Source organism: Silene latifolia, chromosome 7 (assembly GCF_048544455.1).
Source record: "Silene latifolia isolate original U9 population chromosome 7, ASM4854445v1, whole genome shotgun sequence".
In the NCBI taxonomy this organism is placed as follows: domain Eukaryota; kingdom Viridiplantae; phylum Streptophyta; class Magnoliopsida; order Caryophyllales; family Caryophyllaceae; genus Silene; species Silene latifolia.
The window spans coordinates 109,856,288-109,878,447 of NC_133532.1; positions in this window are offsets into that span (position 1 = coordinate 109,856,288).

Here is a 22,160-nt window from a genome sequence, read left to right on the forward strand (position 1 = left end):
CCCAAGTAATCTCATATTTGCGGGTTTTCGTCATTAAATTCAATCCGGGTTGTAGAAATTCGATTTGTTCATATTGAGTTTCTGTAATTCGATCCTTTGATAAATTTTCATCTGTCTATTGTCATATTCGTCATTAATTCATCATGTTTAGTTTATTTCATTCACCCATGTCATTAATCGTTCATTCATGAAAATAATTAGTAATATTCCGTCTCATCCATATTTATGACCTTAATCACATGTAAATAATCCATTAATCACCTTCATCCGAGTAAAGAATTTAATCAATCATTAAATTTACCAATGAGTATTAACAACACGCAATTCCGGCTTCACAGCCAGAATTCAGGTCAGGAACAGACGCAGCAACTGCTGCGCCTATTCCAAGAGACGCAGCTCTGCTGCGCCTGTTCCGGGTTGAATTCTATCCCTGAACTCCGTTTTCGCCTTGACTTAGTTATTTAGTTTACGTATAATTAACTATTATTTGTATTATCACCTTCTGATTTGATCGTTGATTTATTCTTTTGTTCTTTTCTCAAATTATCCGTTTTAGAGGTATTTTCGACATAAATCGCCTAATCCGATGTAATTATTGTAATTTTCTTTATTGCAATTTTTCCTATTGTATTTATCACTATTTTCTTGTATCCTTTGTATGTTTTCACATGTAATTGAGCATTAAATCCTACTTCGACCCAATTGTTTGCTAAATTAATTGTCAACCGACTTAGCATTAATTCATATGTTAGGATCAAAACTTGGATGTTGCATTGCATGCATATAGCCGACGATATACCGAGTATAAATGATGTCCCTAATCATTAGTAGAGGCCGCTATCGAGGCGGGCGGGATTAGGTGTTCGATCAAAAGAGCTTCCTAATACGTACCCTCACCCCTTACTCCAGATCTCCGTGAGCACCCGTGTTCATTGGCATCCACGAGAGTCATTCTAGACATAGAATGCTAAGGGTAACGATTGCTTAGTGTTCATGTCTTTACTTTGTGTCTAGACATGACACGAGGTATTCGAACGGTTCTAATTTCCCATAAAAATTGGTGGCGACTCCAACAAAAATGCAAACGCTTGTTCTCTTCCTCCCAAACGCCCCGTGTGACCCCCGCTGTCCACGCTTTAGCGACTCATTGGGGATAATACACTTACGTGTAGCAAGGGTGAAACTTGAACAAGGTTAGGGAATAATTTGTACAAGACAATTGTCGGTTTTCATAACTCGGTCTTCCTAGACCGTTTTATTCGGCCTTCCTAGGCCCAACCCAACCCATTCGACCAATCGTCCCATCTAAACGGTCCTAATTCTTATTTGGGCCCAAGGATGGATAGCGATTGACTCATCCATACCATGATGCTTACTCTTGTTTGTATCAAGGGCCTTCACTACTTGAGGAAATGGACTAGGAATCGGCCTTACTCTTGTTTGGTACGAGCCTCTCCACAGACTTCGGGTTTGATGGTTCGGTATGGCAACCCACTCTTTAAACCAAAAACCCTTTTAAATGCACTCAGCATCCCGTTATAATGCTTGTATGAATGTTTGTACCTTACGTGATCACCATTTCTAAACAAAACCATGACGATTTTTTCAAAACCTTCTTTTAATGAAAATTTCGAAAAAAATAGGCCATTAATTAGCGCAAAACCCAGTCAAAACTCTGTCCATTTGACGAGTCAAAATTCGGACCGCAAGCCCATTTCAAAACCTCACTTCGAGTCCACTCCTACAACTACACTATGGTTGACTAGGATACACATTTTCAAAACCTTGTCCTTTCTTCAAAGCTCACTCAACACAAGTGGCACACACCCACTTCACGAGTCCAAACATTTCTTCTTTTAGCAAGTGTGTTAGAATAGTCGATCGTGTTTTGATTCGTCATCGATCTCTTATCCAGTTTTCAAGATGCCTGGATCCAGCGAAACAAACCTCCACCAACTTCAAGATGGTAATGATCGAATCCTAATTGCGTTAGCCTGTATCCAAGATACCCAAGACCAAGTCCATGATCGCCTTGAGACCATCGAGGAACGGATCTATGCCGTAGAGGGAAGGTTGCCTCCCCATGAAAGTGAAGTAATAGGTGACTCCGCAGATGAATCCAGGGATGAAAATCCTCTCATGGGGATGACTGTAGCTGAGAAAAGACTCCAATACTTAGAGGAGCAATTGATGTACCTTAAAGGGGATGACATTTATAGGGAGAACAATCGTAAGTATGAAGCCGTCGATGCCAAATTACCAACCAATTTCAATATGACGGATATCCCTAAATTCAAGGGGCACGAGAACCCTTTGAATCACATCCGCGCTTTTAAGGATTACATGTTTATCAAAGGCATCAAACCCGAGATGTTCTTAAGGATCTTTCCTTCATCTCTTGACACCATCCCGAAGCAATGGTTCTACTCCTTAGAACACAAGAAGGTCGCTACTTGGGAAGATGCCGCAATCGAGTTTTCTAAACAATATGCGGATAATGCCGAAATCTAAGTTAACATGCGCACTCTAGAGGTTCTTACCCAAAATGACAAAGAAGGATTCACCGACTTCCTAAGTAGGTGGAGGAAGACTAGTACCCAACTAGTTGAATGCCCGGATGAGGCTACCCTTGTGGAGAAGTTTCTGGACAATCTCAAGCTCATCTATGCCAATCATTTGAGATACCAAAATATCAAAACTTTCAAGAACTTAACCGTACTAGGGACAAGGATTGAAGATGACATCCGTAAAGGACTTTTGTCCAAAACGGTAGGTCGAGGATATCAAGGCTCAACAAGTCGTTCATACGGCTCCACTAGCAAGACAGATGAAGTTAACCTTCTCGAGCCATCCAAGAAAACTACTCCACCAAGGAAATTCACAAATCTTGGGGACACGTACTCCAACGCTCTAAAAAGGTAAATGAAGCAAGGCAAAATCCAACCCATTGGGCCTACTCCCGAACCCGAAAGGAAATCCAAATTCTGGGACGAGAATTCGTACTGTGAATACCATAGAGGCAAGGGGCACGACACAGAAAAATGCTACAAATTGAAAAATGTGCTTCAAGACATGATTGAAGATGGTCGATTGCCAATACCGCCGGGAGGCAAACCCAACAACACTCAGAATCCTCTTGGAGTTCTGGTGATTACAAGTGACGAATCTACCTTAGATTGCTCACACCTCATTTCTCCAATCGAAGATGAAATCCATGCAATCGAGAATGAAGGGTTCTATTCTACTATCTCTCGTACCATTTCCGATTTCATCACATGGGCAAGAAGTGTGGATAGACAAGTTTGGGAATTAGAAAATATGGTGACAACTTTACGCAATCCCAACACAACACCAAAAGAGCATATGCCACTGATCTTCTCTCAAAACGCTACTATGCAAGAAATAGTCGCCGTAGTAGATAAACTAGTCGACCAAATCATACGACTAGAGGATGAAATCATGAGAATGAGGAAACTAGCTACTATCAATGGGGTTTGGGCCGACGACGATGAAGACGAGTACCTCATTGAGAACTCCCTAGTTAAGGAAATAGTCCAAAACGGTGAAGACCAAGATGTGGACCACCTAACTCGTTCGGGTCGTCCATATCAAAGCACTATTCAAAATGGACCAACCAACGTTGTCACACCAAATGATAACGAAGAGGACTCCACTGATCATTTGCTCAAGCAATTACAGAAGACAAAGGCTGATCTTTCAGTCTGGGAATTAATAGCAAGCTCATTCCCATATCGCCAAGCTTTACTGCAAGCTTTGGCCAAACTAAATGTAGCACATAACTCGACACCCGAAGATGTAGTCAACTTGGTCTTCCAAGAATCACCAAAGCTAAGTAATCCTATTTCTTTCTCAGACGAAGATTTGCCACCTTTTGGCGCTAGTCATAATTTAGCTCTTTACATCACTGTGATTTGTCTAAAGAAGAACGTGCCAATGACCTTGGTAGATGATGGCTCCGCGGTCAACGTCATACCCCTCAAAACGGCATACAAATTAGGCATGAAAGAGTCGAATTGGACCCCTACCAATCAAGGAGTGCGTGCATATGATGGTACACGACGAAAAGTGGTAGGACTTGTTAACCTAACCATAGCCACAGGGCTAATTGAACGAAAGGTTAACTTCCAAATAGTGGACATCGAAGCTTCCTTTAACATACTTCTGGGAAGACCTTGGATTCACGCTTCCAAAGCGGTAACATCCACCCTCCATCAAAAGATCAAGATCCCACTAAATGGCAAAGTAGTGACGATCACTTCGTCACCCATCAAAGCAATAATCGAAAAGCAGTCGAACAATCAAGTCCTTACAGATCCTGTATACGAACTTGGGGGCTTCCAAAGCATAAGTGTTAAAGAAAGCGAATTGGCACCCTTATACTATGATCCCTACTCCAACTTGGTGGTCAACCACATGCTCAAAACCCGGGGATACTTCCCTGGAATGCCTTTGAACCCTACCCGAAGAAACACCTTCGCACCATACAAGGAAGGCAACTCAAAAAGGATACCACTTGGACTAGGGTACAAACCCACCAAAGAAGAGGTTCTCGAAATGCTCGCTCAAGTCCAAAACCGTAAGCATGTAGGAGTCCAAAGGCGACCCTATCTCCCTACCCTAAATGGGTACTTTGTTAAAGAGGGAAGCCTAGAACTCTTTCACGGATTTCCCGAGCCTTGGCATTATCTCGAGAGGAAGCTAGCCAGAATCGAGATCTTTAACGATTGCTACTTCATCCCTCCAGAAACGGTTCCTACCTACAAAACTCGTCAAGCACCTTGCTTAGACGAAAAAGCTGTTAGCCTATTGTTTGGAGAAGATTGATTTATTAGGGCCGCGCAGGATGAGATCATTACCATGATACTTCAAGACGATCGTTTCAACCCCACCGCATTAATCACATAAACCAATGCAAGTCAGCAGAAAGGATGGAGAAAATCAATCAAATGGACCAACAATCAAGGAAGACTCTTCAAGCTCACCACTGGAGAAGGAGAGATGTTCAAAGGACGACCAGAAGACGATGAGTTCGAGTCGGAGTTGGAGTCAGAGTCGGAGTCTAGAGAAGTCATTAGAGAGTCTCCTCCTGTCGTCATCCCCACTCCCTTTGTTTCCCCTAGCTTAGCCTCGAGTAGTCACGTAGTTCGGGAAATGTCCCAACCATTTGTCCTTTGCCGCCACTGACCATGGATCAGTTGGCTTCTTTGTTTCAACTTTACTCAAACTTTAATATGGATAAATCAGGTTCTGCTTACTCTTTGTGTTATCTTGAGTGCAATTCTGTTTACGATGATACTGAGGATGACCAAGACCCAGACTCGATCGAAATACCTCCGTACGTAGCCTAAGAAATACTACAGGAAGGGGAAGGGGGACCAGTAATAGAGGACACCAAACCCATCAATGTAGGAACCGAACTAGAACCTCAAGAACTTAGGATAGGGACTACCTTGAGCTCTACCGAAAGGGCCGACTTCATAGACCTCCTAAACGAATTCAAAGATGTTTTCGCTTGGTCCTACAAAGACATGCCAGGGATCGACAGGGATATCGCCGAACATAGAATCCCGATTAAGCCAGGTTTCAAACCTGTAAAACAGAAGCTTCGACGAATGAGAACAGAATGGGCTCTCAAGATTAAGAAAGAAGTTGACAAGCAATTCAAAGCCGGGTTCATCAAAGTTTCCGAGTATTCTGACTGGGTAGCTAACATAGTACCCGTACCCAAAAAGGATGGGAGAATCCGTGTTTGTGTTGATTTCAGGGACTTAAACAAAGCAAGTCCTAAAGATGACTTCCCTCTACCGCACATTGACATATTGGTGGACAATACTGCAGACCACGCATTACTATCCTTCATGGATGGGTATGCAGGTTATAATTAAATTAAGATGGACATAGAAGACATGCATAAGACCGTCTTCGTCACTCAATGGGGAACCTATTGTTATACGGTCATGCCATTCGGATTGGTCAACGCCGGAGCTACATATCAACGAACCGCAACTACACTCTTACATGACATGATGCACAAAGAAGTTGAGGTATACGTAGACGACATGATTGTCAAATCCAAAGATAGAGAAGGGCATATTGCGAACCTTCGCAAATTTTTCACAAGGCTACGAAAGTACAACATGAGGCTCAATCCTCAGAAATGCACATTCGGAGTAACATCTGGCAAACTCCTGGGATACGTCGTTAGTCAACGAGGTATAGAAATAGACCCTTCCAAGATCAAGGCTCTGATCGAAATGCCAAAACCTCAAACAGAAAAAGAAGTCAGAGGATTCCTGGGAAAAGTGCAATATATAAGTCGATTCATATCGAAACTCACCATGATTTGCGAGCCTATCTTCAAGAAACTCAAGAAAACGGATCACACCATGTGGGATGATGATTGTCAAAAGGCATTCGACCGAATCAAAGAAATATTGGCTAAACCACCAGTGCTCATGCCACCACAACGAAATTAACCTCTTTGTTTATATCTCACAGTAACCGAAACAGCCATGGGTGCCATGCTAGCTCAAACCGTAGGAAGTGAAGAAAGAGCTATCTACTACCTTAGTAAGAAGTTCTTCGAGTACGAGTGCAAATACTCATAGCTCGAAAAGACATGCCTCGCTCTTGTGTGGGCAACGAAGAAGCTACGCCATTACATGCTTAGCTACTCCGTCAAAATATACTCCAAAATGGATCCAGTCAAATACCTCTTCGAGAAGCCCATCCTCAACGGACGCCTAGCAAGATGGACTTTGATGCTCTCAGAATTTGACCTCAAATACGTGCCTCTGAAAGTTATAAAAGGTCGCACCGTTGCCGAATTCTTCGCAGAAAATCCCATCAATGACGCACAAACGATAGACACTTGGTCATTTCCAGACGAGGATATACTCCAAACTGACATAGACTCCTGGGACCTTTGTTTTGATGGAGCATCAAACTTAAGAGGATTTGGAATAGAAGTATTGCTCATTTCTCCCGAAGGCGAGCATACACCAATTGCTGTCAAACTCGACTTCGAGGTGATAAATAATGCTGCAGAATACGAAGCTTGTCTCATTGGACTACAAGCGGCCGTGAGCTTAGGCATTAAAAACCTTTGAGTACATGGGGATTCATCCCTGATCATCAACCAAGTTATGGGATCTTGGAAAATTTGAAGCGAAAGCCTAGCACCTTATCAAGCCAGAATAGACCAAGTTGCCCAATTCTTTGATCACGTGACGTATCTACACCTACCTCGGGAAGAAAATCAATTCGCAGACGCTCTTGCGAAACTTGCGTCTTTGATTAATATGCCAGATCACATGGTGGAAATGCCTTTGTGCATCGAACGACGGTCAGAGCCCGCTTATGTGCACCAAATCACCGACGAAGAGGAAATCGCACAGGAACCCTGGTTCCAAGCAATCCTGAATTTCAAGCTCAATGGTACCTATCCACCCGATATGGACAAGAGGGGACAATGCGCTATACGCCTACTAGCTTCCCAATACGTTCTCATGCAACGAGAGTTATACAAAAGAACACCTCTTGGTGTAATCGTGACACCCTTAAAAAATTAGCGTTATCTAATTACTTAAATGCGTAAATTCTACGGAAAAACTGGTAGGATATGTTTGTAAATGGTTCAACTAGATAAAACCTGCAATTTCAAAAAAAAAATTCTTCCTAAACCATTCACAACCAATCCAACTCAAGAAGAGTGTCAAAAACCCTGCAAAAGCTGATAATCTAATTTACATACATAACTAAAGACGCGGAAATATAGTGATACAAACCCAAAATAGAAAAGGGAGACATATGTCCCTTCAAATTATATACAAAACCAAAAGTTAAAAGGGTTTACTATAAGAATAGCCAAAACTAGGTCCAAGGTTCCTTGCTCACTAGCTCAGCCTGCGTGACCCCAACAAAGCATCAACAACCTGACAATCGCATTTTATACAAACACGAAAGCCACAATTCAGTGGGGAGTAACTTCGAGTCCTCCCAGCCACGAATCGTCAAAATTAATGTAACATGTAATGTAACATGTAAACAATATGATAAACAATGTAATTATCATGTAATCTAACCTATGACCCCTAAACTGTCCAAACTAAACTATCATGCGAATCATATAACAAATAGTAATCCAAACTTTATCAATCAGAACCGCTTACATCTCACCTATTACATTTCATAAAGTCACCATACAAGAAAGGGCAATATATCAAAGACAGGCATAAGTTCTTAGCACCGTCAATAGTCACTTTGTAACTCGAGTCTATACCACGAGGTAGGGAAGGTAATCGAACCGGTATCTTGGCTCAGCGGTTAATATTAATAAAACATGGCCAAGACACAACACAACCCTAGCCTAAAATCTGCGCAGACCTGGACATGCGGATACACACCACCGCACCCAAGACCCACAATTTTTTTAAAACAAAGTGAGTACCCTAAGGAGTCCACCAAAGGGTTGGCTAGTACTTAAGCTGACCACTTACTATCAAAATAAGTAACTGAGGTCATGCCCCAACTTGGATATAAATCCACTAGTCAGGAACACAAAGGCTATCAAGCAGTGAACATATACTCGTCAAAGACTATAAAGACCTATCTATGATGAAGGCCGAAATACTCACCTAGGACCTAGTCCCAGCTAGTCCCAGCTTGAATACTTTAGCCCACACCGCACAAGACAAGTAAGACACCCACTTAACCATAACAGGACAAAAAGTCCAACTTACCAACCTAAATGCTAACATTCTATCATGTGAAAGGCTATATAAATGTCTATTCAGCAGATAATCCAACAGTGTCCTCAATAAGAATTCAATACTAATTTCCAATTCTAGCAATTTTAACAATATTAAAGGCTTTAGGGGAATCTAGGGCCATTACTACAAAATAAGAAGCTATTTAAATTCAACTAACTAAATAAGAAGCTATTTAAATTCAACTAACTACACATGTGAAATAGAGATATAATAAATGGCCTAAAGCAAGAAAAAGGCCGATTATCTAATTCATTCAACCGAATTTTTACCCGCAACCCCAGCCCTGCGACAGGTACGGGTTAAATTGTGGCTGACCAATCACTCAATTAACTGACATCGCATCAGTCAAAGGGACTAAGGCTCAGTTTTCGGCACAATCATCAAAACATGGCAATTATTGCTATAAAATTTACCTTGAGCCTAATCATTACAATTTCAACTTATAAACTATCCTAACATGTGATAATTATCAATATAAGAATAATTTCTACTACTAGTATGATTCAATTTAAAAGTGTACTCATATGTGACTTATACAACTTTAACACTAATTAACCCGAAATGACCAATATTGTACGAAAAACCGCGAAACAAGCACGGACCAACCCGGGCCAACCCCAAGGCCGGCCGTGGGCTGCCGTGGGCCTGCCGGCTGCTGGCCGTCACCCCTACACCACCATTTTTCCATTTTTGTTTAGTAAAAGACCGTCTGAACACTAATTAATCGTTCCCAATTCAACTTTGTTAATTTAAACTAACAAAAGGCATAAATTAAGCATGCATGCAACAAATTTTAACATGTGAAAACTACTACTCAAACAAAAATCACCAAACATACAAAAACAACAAAGCATGTGACGATCTTTCGTCGAGTAACTCGAAATATGTTACCTTAAGCTAGAAAATGAGCAATTAGCACCTCAAAACCCAAACCCTAACAACAACTAGCTGCTATCCTCTACAATATACGAGTCCCCGAACTCGTCCTCCAATTCTTCACCTAAATAAACAATTAAAACACAATAATTAAGTATATATACCGAATTTCCGAAATTTCGTCTTAAAACAACTTAATGAAAAATGAAATTAAATTATACCAAGTTGTAGATCTCGACGAGGGGATTCCGGAAATGTAAATTTCGTGAAAATCCGATAAGAAACGAAGAAATTATGGCCAAAATAGCTTGAATTTTTGTTGAAATGGTGTTTGGAGTATTAGAAGGTTGAAGAAGGTGGTGGAAGCTAAGGAAATCAGAAAAAAAGAAAAGAAAGGGGAAGGGGGGCCGGGTAAGGGAGAAAGGAAAGGAGGGAGTCGGGTTGAGTCGGGATTTTTCGAGTCGGTTTTGACTCGTTTCGATAATAATTAAAACCGTAAGTCAAATGCAAATTCCGACAAGACCAAAGTTTTTAAACACGAGATTACAAGAAAATTGAATATTTATACTACCCATTTCCAAATTCGTTTACCAAATGTTCAAAAGAATTGTTATTTTCCCCTCGATACGCCCTTATTACGAAATAAAAAGTTTTACACGGTTTAAACTATTTTTAAACACTTCGAAACTATCAAAATAAATACTTTTCTTCAAAATATAATAAAATTATATTTCTTTGAATTATTTTTACTTTAAATACTTAAATATTAAATTTTATTTGATTAATAAATTACTTCCGAAATTTATTAACGGTCCTAAATTACGGGGCGTTAAAATCACCCCTTTTTTAAAAAGTTTCGTCCTCGAAACTCAGAAGGAGAAATGATAGTTATAAGAAAATATAGATATATTTTCAATGAAACGGTGATACTCTTGTTGATCAGACAAGAACATCCATATTCATATCAAGATATAAAAATATTTCTACACCAATAAATGAGAAAACCCATTATTGGGACGTCACCAACAACGAGATTCAACATTCACTAATGTTTAAACCATTGAAAATCATAAAAGTATTTCCAAAATCTTAGTTTAGAGTTCTATAGTAAGAATACTATCTTTACTAATTATGATTAAATAAGGCTTAGTAGCTCGGAAAAAGAGTAAGAAAAGGAATACCTTACGAGAATAATTCAGGATATTTAGTTAACATAGAAGCTTCAGTCTCCCAAGTCTCTTCTTCGACATTTCCACAACGCCAAAGAACACGGACTAAAGGTACAACTTTGCTTCTAAGTTGCTTATTGGCTTTTTCAAGAATCCGAATTGGCCTTTCTTCAACCACCAAGTTAGGCTCCAATTCAAAAATCTCTTCTTGAATGATATGGCTAGGGTCACTAATATACTTCCTCAACTGAGAAACATGGAAGACATTGTGAAGCTTGCTCAGATTTGGGGGCAATTATAAACGGTAAGCCGCTGGACCAATCTTTTCAATCACCAGGAAAGGTCCAATATATTTAGGGCTCAGCTTCCCTTTAACGCCAAACCGTTTCACCCCTTTCATAGGTGACACTTTAAGGAATACTTGATCATCAACCTCAAAGGAAAGTGGTCGATGACGGACATCAGCATATGATTTTTGACGGTCCTGAGCGGCTTTCATCCGCTCCCGAACGATCTTAACTTGTTCAATGGACTCGGTCACCAAATCAGGTCCTAACATTGGAACATTTTGGGTTTGATCCCAACATACAGGAGTACGGCATTTTCTACCATACAGAGCTTCATATGGTGCCATTTTAATGGAAGCTTGATAGCTGTTGTTGTAAGAGAATTCAACCAAAGGTAAACATTTCTCCCAAGAAGTTTGGAAATCTAAAGCACAGGCACGAAGAAGATCCTCTAAAGTTTGAATTGTTCTCTCTGTCTGACCATCAGTGGCGGCGTGAAAAGCAGTGCTCATTAATAGTTTACTACCCAAGGCCTCCTGTAATGCAGTCCAGAAATGAGAACAAAATCGAGGATTCCGATCTGAAACTATATCTTTAGGAACCCCATGATAGCGCACTATCTCATCCACATAGACACGAGCTAGAACTTCTAAACTCCAGGTTTCTTTGATGGGAATAAACCGAGCACATTTAGTCAACCGGTCCACAACCGCCCAAATAGCATTCTTCCCAGTGGAAGTCCTGGGTAAAGCCATTACAAAATCCATGGAAATAGACTCCCATTTCCAAAGAGGAACATCCAAGAGTTGAAGCAAACCCCCGGGCTTTTGATGCTCTATTTTTACTTTCTGGCAGGTGAGGCATTACTGACATACTCCATAACTTCAACTTTCATCCTAGGCCACCAGAATTGCAATCTCAAATCTTGATACATTTTGGTACCTCCCGGATGAATGGAGTAAGGAGAGAGGTGTGCTTCATCAAGAATTCTTTTCCTCAAATCAACTGCACTCGGAACATAGATTCTACCATGATAACGAAGATACCCTTCATCATCAATCTTACAATCCTTTGCTTGCCCAAGTTGAATCTTAGCTCGAATGGATATGAAAGTAGGATCATTAGGAAGGCAAGTACGGATCTCACGGTGGAAGTCAGGTTCAGCTGACATGGCATCAAGATGATGAGAGCCCCTTTTTACAAGGCTTACTCCTAATTTTTGAAGTTCTAAAGCAAGTTCAGGAGGTAATTCCTGAAAAGAATTCAAAGAATGACAGGATTTTCTGCTAAGAGCATCAGCCACCACATTAGCTTTTCCTTCGTGATAAATTAGATCGGCATCATAGTCATTCACCAATTCTAACCATCTTCTTTGTCTCATGTTCAGTTCTTTTTGGGTAAAGAGATATTTCAGGCTTTTGTGGTCGGTGTAGATGTTGCAATGGACACCAATGAGGTAGTGTCTCCAAATATTCAAAGCATGCACCACTGCAGCTAATTCAAGATCATGAGTCGGGTAGTTAACTTCATGAACTCTAAGCTGTCGAGAGGCATAAGCAATGACTTTCCCTTTTTGCATCAAGACACAACCTATTCCATGCTTAGAAGCATCACAGTATACATCAAAGTCCACTCCTTCTTCAGGTAAGGTCAACACCGGAGCGGTAGTCAACCTCTTTTTCAATTCCTGGAAGGCATTTTCACACTCTTCAGACCACACAAACTTAGACTCTTTCTTCAAAGAATCGAGTCATCGGACTAGCAATCTTTGAAAAATCCTTCACAAACCGTCGATAGTAACCCGCCAAGCCAAGGAAACTACGGATTTCAGAAACATTGGTTGGACTTTTCCAATCAACAACGGCTTCAATCTTGGCAGGATCTACCAAAACACCCTCTTTCGAAATGACATGCCCAAGGAAGGTCACTTTAGGTAACCAGAATTCACATTTAGAGAATTTAGCATACCATTTTTCACGGCGCAGAATCTCTAAAATAGCACGAAGGTGTTGAACATGTTCTTCTTCAGACTTAGAATAGATCAAGATGTCATCAATGAACACTACAATGCATTTGTCAAGGTGTTCTCTGAAAGTACGGTTCATCTGATCCATGAATACAGCTGGAGCATTGGTCAAACCGAATGGCATCACCGTAAACTCGAAATGACCATATCTCGTACTGAAGGCGGTTTTAGGAATGTCAGCTTCTCGGACTGGAATTTGATGATAGCCCGAACGAAGATCAATTTTAGAAAAAGTAGAAGCACCACGGAGCTGATCGAAAAGATCATCAATTCTAGGAAGAGGATATTTATTCTTGATAGTAACTCGGTTAAGCTCACGATAATCTATGCATAATCGCATAGATCCATCCTTCTTTCTTACAAAGAGAACAGGAGCACCCCATGGTGAAAAGCTAGGTTGAATAAAACCTTTGGCAATCAGGTCATCCAGCTGAGTCTTCAGCTCTTTTATTTCAGATGGTGCCAGCCTATAAGGAGCTTTAGCAATAGGGCCGGTACCAGGAATAAGATCAATAGCAAATTCAACTTCCCTTTCAGGAGGAATTCCGGTAGCTCATCGGGAAAAACATCGGGAAATTCACATACTACGGGAATGTTCTCTTTAAGAGGCGAGAGAGGAAGAATCGGAAAGAAGTCACCATACACAAGAAGGCTTGATGGCCCTTTTTCATCGCATTGACAAACTTCATAGCAGAAACTAGTTTAGTACCGGTTTGTCTTTTAACCATTTGATAAGACACACGGTGACCTGAAGGGCTTGTAAGAATTATTTTCTGATCTCGACATTCAAATCGAGCATGATAAGTATGTAACCAATCCATGCCCAAAATGACATCAAATTCTTCAAGTGGAAATTGGAAAAGATTTGCTGGAAATATAGATCCCGCAATAGAAATAGGGACTTCCGGATAGATTTTTGAGCAGGAAAAGACATCACCAGAGGGTAAGGATATAGATGTGCTTTCTTCTTGTGAGGATTCAAGTGATAATTTATTGGAGAGTTTTATTGAAATAAAAGATAAAGAGGCACCCGTATCAAATAGTACCAAACAAGGAACATCAAAAATAGAAAATGTACCGGTAATGATATCAGGATGTGCCTCAGCTTCAGCTCGGCTCATAACAAAGATTCGACCCTTCGGCCTCACAGGCCTCATTTGAGGCGGGGGGTAGTAGGAGAGCCGTCACCTTCCTCTCTGGGCAAACATTGGCCTTGTGGCCCGGTTTGTTACAAGAAAAGCATATAATAGGATCAATGAAGCATTTACCCGGGTGTGCTGGTTTCTTGCAGTTATAGCACACTCGGTCTTTAGTACCTTTATTATCATTAACAGCTGAAGATTGACCACCCCGGTTAGCTTGCACATTAGAAACAAATCTCCTCTTGTTTGAGTCAGAGGGAGAAGAGATGAACCTAGGTGAAGGAATAAAGGGCCTAGAAGAGGGATATAAAGGCCTCTTGCCAAGACTAGAACTAGTTGCACGAGCTTCATTTTCAATCTCTTTCAATGAATTCTCGGCCCACAAAGCATCGTTGTAAATTGAAACAAAGCTAGTGGAATCCCGACGGACCATGCTTTTGATCTTAGGGGAGAGCTTTTCAAGATAAAAGAAGGCTTTTTCGTTGTCATCCTTCACCAATCGAGTTGCATAATGAGCCAACTCGTTGAATTTATCGGTGAAGGCCTGAACTGGAAGGCTTCCTTGCTTCAACTCCATGAATCCCTTCAACTTTTCTTTGTTTCACTCTTGAGGATAGAAACGGCCTCCACTAACTCCTTGAAACGTATCCAACAAATCCTGGTTCAAATTTGAAACGGTAGGCCCAGTCATGGACCACCACCGGTCTGCTTCTCGTACTAGGAAGTGAGAGGCTAGCTTCACTTTATGTTCCTCCTTGACATCATACAACGTGAAGCTTTTCTCCAACTCCCGAAACCACCCTGTAAGAGCAGCTGGATCAATCTCTCCACCATAAGTGGGAGTGTTGATTCGGGTTAACTGATTAGCCACCCAAGTATAGGTGCCAGGAATACCCTCAGCAGGCGGAAGAGGAGGAGGAGCTTGTTGATTCTGCTGATTTTGTTGATTTTGGAGAATTTGAGTAAGAACTAATAAGATAGCATCATCAATGTCCCTTCTTGGCGGAGCCATCTTACAAAAGAGAAAATTAATTAGTACCTAACAATTAGCAATCACAAACAAACTACCACATAAAATCCTAAATCTACCCATCCTACCCATCTCTCAAGTTTATTATTTAAAGGTCAAGTGATTTCTAAGTGGGGTGCACAAACGTGCGTCGGGAGCAATAGGCTCTGATACCAACTGTGACACCCTTAAAAAATTAGCGTTATCTAATTACTTAAATGCGTAAATTCTACGGAAAAACTGGTAGGATATGTTTGTAAATGGTTCAACTAGATAAAACCTGCAATTTCAAAAAAAATTTCTTCCTAAACCATTCACAACCAATCCAACTCAAGAAGAGTGTCAAAAACCCTGCAAAAGCTGATAATCTAATTTACATACATAACTAAAGACGCGGAAATATAGTGATACAAACCCAAAATAGAAAAGGGAGACATATGTCCCTTCAAATTATATACAAAACCAAAAGTTAAAAGGGTTTACTATAAGAATAGCCAAAACTAGGTCCAAGGTTCCTTGCTCACTAGCTCGTCTGTGACCTCAACAAAGCATCAACAACCTGTCAATCGCATTTTATACAAACACGAAAGCCACAATTCAGTGGGGAGTAACTTCGAGTCCTCCCAGCCACGAATCGTAAAAATTAATGTAACATGTAATGTAACATGTAAACAATATGATAAACAATGTAATTATCATGTAATCTAACCTATGACCCCTAAACTGTCCAAACTAAACTATCATGCGAATCATATAACAAATAGTAATCCAAACTTTATCAACTGTAACCGGCTTACATCTCACCTATTACAGTTCATAAAGTCACCATACAAGAAAGGGCAATATATCAAAGACAGGCATAAGTTCTTAGCACCGTCAATAGTCACTTTGTAACTCGAGTCTATACCACGAGGTAGGGAAGGTAATCGAACCGGTATCTTGGCTCAGCGGTTAATATTAATAAAACATGGCCAAAACACAACACAACCCTAGCCTAAAATCTGCGCAGACCTAGACATGCGGATACACACCACCGCACCCAAGACCCACAATTTTTCTAAAACAAAGTGAGTACCCTAAGGAGTCCACCAAAGGGTTGGCTAGTACTTAAGCTGACCACTTACTATCAAAATAAGTAACTGAGGTCATGCCCCAACTTGGATATAAATCCACTAGTCAGGAACACAAAGGCTATCAAGCAGTGAACATATACTCGTCAAAGACTAAAAAGACCTATCTATGATGAAGGCCGAAATACTCACCTAGGACCTAGTCCCAGCTAGTCCCAGCTTGAATACTTTAGCCCACACCACACAAGACAAGTAAGACACCCACTTAACCATAAGAGGACAAAAAGTCCAACTTACCAACCTAAATGCTAACATTCTATCATGTGAAAGGCTATATAAATGTCTATTCAGCAGATAATCCAATAGTGTCCTCAATAAGAATTCAATACTAATTTCCAATTCTAGCAATTTTAACAATATTAAAGGCTTTAGGGGAATCTAGGGTCATTACTACAAAATAAGAAGCTATTTAAATTCAACTAACTAAATAAGAAGCTATTTAAATTCAACTAACTACACATGTGAAATAGAGATATAATAAATGGCCTAAAGCAAGAAAAAGGCCGATTATCTAATTCATTCAACCGAATTTTTACCCGCAACCCCACCTGCGGCAGTGCGGGTTAAATTGCGGTGACCAATCACTCAATTAACTGACATCGCATCAGTCAAAGGGACTAAGGCTCAGTTTTCGGCACAATCATCAAAACATGGCAATTATTGCTATAAAATTTACCTTGAGCCTAATCATTACAATTTCAACTTATAAACTATCCTAACATGTGATAATTATCAATATAAGAATAATTTCTACTACTAGTATGATTCAATTTAAAAGTGTACTCATATGTGACTTATACAACTTTAACACTAATTAACCCGAAATGACCAATATTGTACGAAAAACCGCGAAACAAGCACGGACCAACCCCAAGGCCGGCCGTGGGCTGTCGTGGGCCTGCCGGCTGCTGGCCGTCACCCCTACACTACCATTTTTCCATTTTTGTTTAGTAAAAGACCGTCTGAACACTAATTAATCGTTCCCAATTCAACTTTGTTAATTTAAACTAACAAAAGGCATAAATTAAGCATGCATGCAACAAATTTTAACATGTGAAAACTACTACTCAAACAAAAATCACCAAACATACAAAAACAACAAAGCATGTGACGATCTTTCGTCGAGTAACTCGAAATATGTTACCTTAAGCTAGAAAATGAGCAATTAGCACCTCAAAACCCAAACCCTAACAACAACTAGCCGCTATCCTCTACAATATACGAGTCCCCGAACTCGTCCTCCAATTCTTCACCTAAATAAACAATTAAAACACAATAATTAAGTATATATACCGAATTTCCGAAATTTCGTCTTAAAACAACTTAATGAAAACTGAAATTAAATTATACCAAGTTGAAGATCTCGACGAGGGGATTCCGGAAATGTAAATTTCGTGAAAATCCGATAAGAAACGAAGAAATTATGGCCAAAATAGCTTGAATTTTTGTTGAAATGGTGTTTGGAGTATTAGAAGGTTGAAGAAGGTGGTGGAAGCTAAGGAAATCAGAAAAAAATAAAAGAAAGGGGAAGGGGGGCCGGGTAAGGGAGAAAGGAAAGGAGGGAGTCGGGTTGAGTCGGGATTTTTCGAGTCGGTTTTGACTCGTTTCGATAATAATTAAAACCGTAAGTCAAATGCAAATTCCGACAAGACCAAAGTTTTTAAACACGAGATTACAAGAAAATTGAATATTTATACTACCCATTTCCAAATTCGTTTACCAAATGTTCAAAAGAATTGTTATTTTCCCCCCGATACGCCCTTATTACGAAATAAAAAGTTTTACACGGTTTAAACTATTTTTAAACACTTCGAAACTATCAAAATAAATACTTTTCTTCAAAATATAATAAAATTATATTTCTTTGAATTATTTTTACTTTAAATACTTAAATATTAAATTTTATTTGATTAATAAATTACTTCCGAAATTTATTAACGGTCCTAAATTACGGGGCGTTACAGTAATCCTACGTTGCCTTGATCATTCACAGTCGCGGAAGGTGATGGAAGAAGTCCACGATGGAGAATGCGGTCCTCACATGAGTGGGCCCATGATGGCAAACAAAATCACACGTTTGGGGTATTATTGGACAACAAAGGAATCCGATTGCATCAAATACGTGAGACATTACCACAATTGCCAAATCTTCGGGAATGTACAACATGTCCCTCCTTCATTGCTCTATACAATGACATCTCCTTGGCCATTTTCTGCTTGGGGAATTGACATAATCGGGAAGATAACCCCAGTAGAACAGAGGTCACCTTTTCATCTTAGTGGCAATCGACTATTTCACCAAATGGGTAGAAGCGGCTTCCTACACCAGTCTCACGGCTAAAAATGTAGCAAAGTTCATACAAAACAACATCATTTGTCGATACGGTTGCCCACATGAGATCATTAGTGATAATGGATCACATTTCCAAGCTGAAACTGAGCAATTGCTAGCCAAGTACAAGATTAGGTATCACCACTCTTCGCCATATAGACCACAGACTAACGGCGCGGTAGAGGCAGCAAACAAAAATGTTGTCACAATTCTCAAGAAAATGATCGACAACTATCGAGATTGGCCAAGCAAGATACCCTTTGCTTTATGGGGGTATCGTACATCTGTTAGGACGCCCACTAGGGCTACTCCTTTCTACTTGACTTACGGCATGGAAGCCGTACAACCAGTCGAGCTAGAGATACCATCCTTGCGTATCCTACTCGAAAGTCAAATCCCAGAAGCCGATTGGAAGAGGGATATATATGAAGAACTCATCCTCCTGGATGAACGTAGGCTATGCGCCTTGCATAATGTCCATACATATCAAGCACGTATCAAACGAGCTTTCAACAAAAGAGTTAGGCCAAGGAACATCAAAGAAGGAGACTTAGTACTTAAATCGGTTAGAGCTCTTCTACCTGTCGACCCACGGGGAAAATTCAAACCTAATTGGGCCGGACCATTTCTAGTCAAATCCATACTTCCAGGGGGTGCGGTTAGAATCACAGACCTAGACGGGAATAAGTTTTCAAACCCAACAAACCTTGACCAACTAAAGCGGTACTATGCCTAGAATAGGAACAAAAACGCGCCTCGCGTAACCCCACGTGTCGCTCTTGTGGCATTAAATAAACGGCCCCTGGCCAAGCTAAAGTAAGCTAATGTCACTGTGCTCTTGCATTTTGACAAATTCGTCATCCTCATGTCATCAAATAAACTAAATTTGCACCTTCAGAGTAAGCAAAAAGCTCATGCTTATTTTCTAAGTTCATTACAAGCTCTTGCTTAGAACAATTATTCTTTTACATTTACTCGAACTACGCGCAAGGGTTTGATTTCATTTTTTTAAGTGAATACGTAGGCAATCCTTCACAGGATACAACCCATTATATTTAAAATGTAAATAGAAGGACATTTGCATTGCATTTGGAATTCGACAAGGATAATAAATAGAAAATCACAACGGTTTCATAATCATTTAACCTTTTTATTTCATTTTCTAATAATAATAGTACGCTACATAATAGAATAGGCTAGGATTATAAAAACCCCACCTTTTTATTACAACAATAATAATAACAAATAATAAATAAAGACTCGGGCTATTCCTCCATCTTCCCTTTGCCCTTGTCATTCTTGTCATATTTCTTGTCACGACCTCGAGCCGGACGCTCTTGCGCCACTTCAGACCTAATCACCAAAGGTCTTTCTCGAGGCCTAGACTTTCCATTCTTGCCAACCACCATCTCTACGACAGGAGAGGTCTTCGGTTTCTTCGAAGGATGAACGACTCGAAACCCGGCTTCTTCCTCTCCCTCAGTCAAATGCTTCTATTTTTCTTTCTCTACCTCGCGCACCTTGTAGTCAACGGGCTCGCGCTTCCTCAATCTCTCGCGCTCTTCCGGAGTAGTAGCTTTCCTCCATCGCAGATAAGAGTCCGACACCCACAAGGCATTTGCAGAAGAGTTCAAGAACCATACATTTCTTTGAGCCCATTTAATGGCCCACTCTCTTGACTTTACGTAGTAAGCGCCATAGCGATCTACGGGACAAGATATCAAGTTTCGGGATTGTCATTTCAGTCCCACTGTCTCATCACCTCTCCGGGAAGATGCACACCATAAACTCCAAGCCAGGAATGCGCACGGACCGAGTAGGATCCAAAGAAGACACTCCAGTAACAGATTTGAGATGCCACCACGGCACAATCCACCTAATCAAGGGACCATCATCGTTCTTCAGTTTGTTCTCCCAATAATTGCAGACTCGGGTGAAATCTACCATGTAAAGCCTAGTCCTCATTGCAATGGAACGAGCATGATAGGAAGGAACATGAACTGGGGGCTCGATCAATCGGAGCCGTTCCATAAGCCAAACCTACCAAAAGCAGGTATTAGACATAAAAAAAACATAAAAAAAAAGAAAAAAAAAAGAAAAGGAAAACAAAAAAAAGAAGGAAAATGTATCTTTTACCTGCAGAATAACGGGACTTCCCAAAAACGGTAGGTCACGATTGGCTTTCCTATTAAACAAGCCCAACAGGATCTCTCCTAAGCATAAACAAGCTGGGCTCCTGCGTAGCTCCATTTGCTCAACAAGGCCCAGAAGACGGGGATCACCTCTCAAATCTTCATCAACATGCCCTTGGAAGACATACACATGCAACAAGCAAAAACCAAATGCCCTCCGCCTAGCAACATAAGAAACGGTGGGGTCGGCCCTGTTGATGAATCGATCTATGAAATCCAACATTCGCACTCCCTTCGAAGTCACTAGACGGTCCACCTCAAGTCTAGTCAACCCAAGCAAGTCTCTAAATTTGCTCTTGTACCCTTGCGAAGTAGAAGGAATGGCAGGCAAGTGTTCAGGGTCCCACCCACCAATAGCGGCAATTTCTTCAAGAAATGGGCAAATATCACCTCCAGGAAACGCAAAAACATGGTAATTCGGGTCCCAATAGTCAAGACAAGCATCCAGGAACGGTTTGACAACCTTGATGAGTTTTAAACTCAACAACGACCCAAGATTATAGGCACCCATATCATATTTCTCCATGTTCGAAAATTCGTTGGTCCATTCCTTCAAGCGAGTCTCCAAAGTATTCATGATAAAGAATTTATTTTGAGAAGTTTATGTAATAAGACGAAGAAGAGACGGAAGAATTGTGTGAATAAAAACTCCATCAACGCTTCTATTTATACTAATTTATGTTCCCAAAAATCCATCGAATCGAACGGCTTGAACAAAGGCGCAGACTGCTGCGCCTCTTCAAAGGGACGCAGCTCATGCTGCGTCTCTTCCTCAGCTTCACTTCTGTGATTTTCCGCGTTGGATCTTTCCTAATTCCATGACAAATAATTTCCTATTCCTACGGGTTATTGTTTTGGTAAATACGCGAAAATTACCATGTTTCAGGTTTCCTAATCCCGCGGGCACGCATTTCAAGGCGACACCGACATTTTTGACATTTTACCACACTTGCGCATTTTCATTTTAGGAAATAATTTTCATTTTCATTTTAGGAAATTGTTTTGTGTGGATTTTGCGCAAGGCGAAATCAGGTCAGGGTGATATCGTGCAGGGTTAACTAGCTCTAATTAGATTTCTGGTCAGGTTGACAGGGTACGATATTAAGCTGTAAATAAGATAACAAGACAAAACAAGACAAAACAATTTTGTACGTAGAAAACCCTTGAATAGGAAAAAACCACGGGCACCAAGCCAGGAAAGGATT